Source organism: Bos mutus, chromosome 4, assembly GCF_027580195.1.
Source record: "Bos mutus isolate GX-2022 chromosome 4, NWIPB_WYAK_1.1, whole genome shotgun sequence".
Lineage (NCBI taxonomy): Eukaryota > Metazoa > Chordata > Mammalia > Artiodactyla > Bovidae > Bos > Bos mutus.
In genome coordinates, this window is record NC_091620.1 from 24138731 (window position 1) to 24143786 (window position 5056).

A 5056-nucleotide genomic window follows, 5' to 3' on the forward strand; every position below is an offset into this window, starting at 1 on the left:
TCCCAGAAAATGTTTTATCTACAGATGAGAGAAAAAAGAATAATCACTCTGAACAACTAAAGGAAAAACTTCTTGCCTTCATGCCATTTCGATCAATAGAAGGGCTTTTTCAGTTTAGCCAGTTCTTCAACCTAAAGAATGAGTTTATTTGGGGGGGAAAAAAATCAAGACATTTCATCCATATGATAGCAATTTACAAATCAACCCAGAAACTCCAGATACCTCTCCTTCCACCTGAAAATCCCAGAGGGGTCCAAATGGATCAATGTGTAGCTGGAGGTTCAGTGCTCTTCTGGCAGTATTACATTGTCCTGAAACACATATTCTCCACTGTCTGGGATATAAGAGGTCTTTGGACTAAAATAATAAGCATACCAGAAAAACCACCAAGGTGTCATCTTCTATTAGTAAGTAATTCTGGGTGTGTTTATATAAATCAGTGAGTAAAAGATACTCTTTGCAACAATTTCCAAATACAGTTCCTAAAACTAGTTTTAGCTGTTTAAATATGGTAAAAATGAATCCATTGTCCTCGGGCTCTTTATGATTGAGCAAATCAGTAGTTACTCAGAATAGTCCAGTTTAAGGCCAGCAAATCAGTATCGACAAGTGTTCAAATTTCACACTAGCCCTTCACAACTTACGAGATTTGTCCTTTGAATTTTGTTAGTCAGAAACCAGCCATGTGTTCATCTTTTTACCTGTGTGTCAAGGCAGAGTTTCATTTCAGAGACTTACAGTGATCATATATATTGTACTGAATCGGAAGTCAGAAAACTGCATTCTAAGTCCATCCTCTGCAACTACTCCTTACTCCTGTGGGTAAGTTATTCCTTGGAATCTGTTGCCTAACAGAAAGCCCTCACGTTAAAAAAAAAAAAAAAAAACTGTCCTAGTAGAGTTCAGTTCAGTCACTCAGTCGTGTCCAACTCTTTGCGACCCCATGAACTGCAGCACGCCAGGCCTCCCTGTCTATCACCAACTCTCAGGGTTCACTCAAATTCATGTCCATTGTGTCCATGATGCCATCCAACTATCTCATCCTCTGTTGTCCCCTTCTCCTCCTGCCTTCAATCTTTCCCAGCATCAGGGTCTTTTCAAATGAGTCAGCTCTTCGCATCAGGTGGCCAAAATATTGGAGTTTCAACTTCAACATCAGTCCTTCCAATGAACACCCCAGACTGATTTCCTTTAGGATGGATTGGTTGGATCTCTTTGCAGTCCAAGGGACTCTCAAGAGTCTTCCCCAACACCACAGTTCAAAAGCATCAATTCTTCAGTGCTCAGCTTTCTTTATAGTTCAACTCTCACATCCAATCATGACTACTGGAAAAACCATAGCCTTGACTAGACAAACCTTTGTTGACAAAGTAATATCTCTGCTTTTTAGTATGCTGTCTAAGTTGGTCATAACTTTCCTTCCAAGGAGTAAGCGTCTTTTAATTTCATGGTTGCAATCACCATCTGCAGTGATTTTGGAGCCCAGAAAAATAAAGTCAGCCTCTGTTTCGCCATCTATTTGCCATGAAGTGATGGGACCAGATGCCATGATCTTAGTTTTCTGAATGTTGAGCTTTAAGCCAACTTTTTCACTCTCCTCTTTCACACTTTCATCAAGAGGCTCTTTAGTTCTTCTTCACTTTCTGCCATAAGGGTGGTGTCATCTGCATATCTGAGGTTATTGATATTTCTCCTGGCAATCTTGATTCCAGCTTATGCTTTATCCAGCCCAACGTTTCTCATAATGTACTCTGCATATAAGTTAAATAAGCAGGGTGACAATATACAGCCTTGACGTACTCCTTTTCCTATTTGGAACCAGTCTGTTGATCCATGTTCAGTTCTAACTGTTGCTTCCTGACTTGCATACAGGTTTCTCAAGAGGCAGGTCAGGTGGTCTGGTATTCCCATCTCTTGAAGAATTTTCCACATTTTGTTGTGATCCATACAGTCAAAGTCTTTGGCATAGTCAATAAAGCAGAAATTAACTTCCTAGAGTTGTTATAAATATGCAGTAACAATAATACATGTGAAAAACATTTCTCAAAATCCTACGTGAGACATTGTTATTATTATGCTTTGTATTTACTTGATTTTCTCCTTTATTTATAAGATATAACCACCTGTAATATTTTCACATTTCCATCTTTATTATAGCTAAACAATAATAAAACATCAACACAGTGAAGTACTTTTCAAATGTTAATTTTCATAGTTTGCCAAACATACAATAACAATGCTCTACCTTTGATGTTCCTACCATTTCATTTTACTTCTTCTAACAAGTACAGAGAATGATGAATTTAATTATTAATGATTTCAGATTAACTTCTCTAACATAAAGCACTCAACTTTTATAATATATGTAGAGCAAGTATAATAAGCACTGAAATATGTAATTGCTTTTTAGGAAATATTTGTTTCCAATTTAGGTTTCAGAGTAATGTGGAAGACTAAATTATATCATTTTTAATGGCTGTCAGGTAAAACTCTCAGGATCAGTAGTAGATTAAGAAATAGACAGGCAATTATAGAAAAAAGAAAAATAAACTTTAAAAGGACTGGACCTTAGGCTCTACCATTATTCTGTAAACCACAAGAAGCCCACACCATTATTGCTGAAGTAATATTATCAGTAATGCTCTATAATATTCCTGTATACAGCTAGTTCTACCCTGTTTTAACATTTGTAAGTATAGATTTTAATCCCACTTTTTCATTTTTATAATCAACAAATAAATCCATGTATGTTCATCTTGGTGATAATTTATAATTACTTTCATCCTGTATTTTATCTTCATTTTTTTAAAGTCATATTTAGGAAATGTTGTTCAGTGTATACCTGTAGGGTCTTTCTGGCACCCAGGTTTGGGTGCCCCATCCCCATTTTCTCTGACTGAACTAAATTCTCAGAATTTCCTTACTTAGTGTGTGTTAGTCGCTCAGTTGTGTCCAACTCTTTACAACCTCATGGGCTGTAGCCCACCAGGCTCCTCCATCCATGAAGTTCTCTAGGCAAGAATACTGGAGTGGGTTGCTATTTTCTTCTCCAGGGTATCTTCCCATCCCAGATTGAAGCTGGGTCTCCCACATTGCAGGCAGATTCTTTACCATCTGAGTCACCAGGGAAGCTCCAAATAATTAGAAAGTAAAAGGAACTAGGTTCCACCAAGACTTGAACTCAGATTGCTGGATTCAGAGTCCAGAGTGCTAACCATTACACCATGGAACCCCTCAGCTACTCAACATCTGCTGTTATTTGTAGCATGCCCCTCTGGCCACTTCCTATCCTATTCCAGCTACATCCAGGTGTTTGGTGTGTGCTTCTAGTTATCTGCAAGCCAGCTGCTCCCTTCATGGATCCAATGAAAGAGCAGGTAGACAGGATGTCTTCATCCTCAAAAGAAAAATCTGAAAATAGCCTTAGCATGCTCCTTGTCCAAAAGTAGAGATGCCAGGGGGTCCTTAATTGTTTGTGCGTGAGTTCATTCATTTAGAGATGTTGTAACAAAGTATCAGAGCACCACCTCTAGAACAGCTTCCATTCCTAACTCTGCTGCTTATTAGCTATGATCTTGGGTGACTTAGTTCAGTCTCTTAGTCATGTCCGACTCCTTGAGACCCCATGAATCGCAGCACGCCAGGCCTCCCTGTCCATCACCAACTCCAGGAGTTCACCCGGACTCACGTCCATCGAGTCAGTGATGCCATCCAGCCATCTCATCCTCTGTTGTGCCCTTCTCCTCCTCCCCGCAATGCCTCCCAGCATCAGAGTCTTTTCCAATGAGTCAACTCTTCACATGAGGTGGCCAAAGTACTGGAGTTTCAGCTTTAGCATCATTCCTTCCAAAGAAATCCCAGGGCTGATCTCCTTCAGAATGGACTGGTTGGATCTCCTTGCAGTCCAAGGGACTCTCAAGAGTCTTCTCCAACACCACAGTTCAAAGGCATCAATTCTTTGGCACTCAGCCTTCTTCACAGTCCAACTCTCACACCCATACATGACCACAGGAAAAACCATAGCTTTGACTAGACGAACCTTTGTTGGCAAAGTAATGTCTCTGCTTTTGAATATGCTATCTAGGTTGGTCACAACTTTCCTTCCAAGGAGTAAGCGTCTTTTAATTTCATGGCTGCAGTCACCATCTGCAGTGATGTTGGAGCCCCAAAAAATAAAGTCTGACACTGTTTCCACTGTTTCCCCATCTATTTGCCATGAAGTGATGGGACCAGATGCCATGATCTTCGTTTTCTGAAAGTTGAGTTTTAAGCCAACTTTTTCACTTTCCTCTTTCACTTTCATCAAGAGACTTTTTAGTTCCTCTTCACTTTCTGCCATAAGGGTAGTGTCAGCTGCATATCTGAGGTTATTGATATTTCTCCCAGCAATCTTGATTCCAGCTTGTGTTTCTTCCAGTCCAGCATTTCTCATGATGTACTCTGCATAGAAGTTAAATAAGCAGGGTGACAAAATACAGCCTTGATGTACTCCTTTTCCTATTTGGAACCAGTCTGTTGTTCCATGTCTGGTTCTAACTGTTGCTTCCTGACCTGCATACAAATTTCTCAAGAGGCAGATCAGGTGGTCTGGTATTCCCATCTCTTTCAGAATTTTCCACAGTTTATTGTGATCCACACAGTCAAAGGCTTTGGCATAGTCAATAAAGCGGAAATAGATGTTTTTCTGGAACTCTTTTGCTTTTTCCATGATCTAGCAGATGTTGGCAATTTGATCTCTGGTTGCTCTGCCTTTTCTAAAACCAGCTTAAACATCAGGAAGTTCATGGTTCGCATATTGCTAAAGCCTGGCTTGGAGAATTTTGAGCATTACTTTACTAGTGTGTGAGATGAGTGCAATTGTGCGGTAGTTTGAGCATTCTTTGCCATTGCCTTTCTTTGAGATTGGAGTGAAAACTGACCTTTTCCAGTTCTGTGGCCACTGCTGACTTTTCCAAATTTGCTGGGATATTGAGTGCAGCAATTTCACAGCTTCATCTTTCAGGATTTGAAATAGCTCAACTGGAATGCCATCACCTCCACTAGCTTTGTTCATAGT

At 39.8% G+C, this 5056-nt stretch overlaps 1 non-coding gene across 1 annotated transcript; it reads right to left on the reverse strand.

Annotated features, from left to right (window-relative positions):
• Positions 1-3160: 3160 nt before the first annotated feature.
• TRNAQ-CUG (transfer RNA glutamine (anticodon CUG)) lies at positions 3161-3232 on the reverse strand. The gene has a single exon. It is a non-coding gene; the product is annotated as a tRNA-Gln (tRNA).
• Between the last annotated feature and the right edge of the window lie 1824 nt (positions 3233-5056).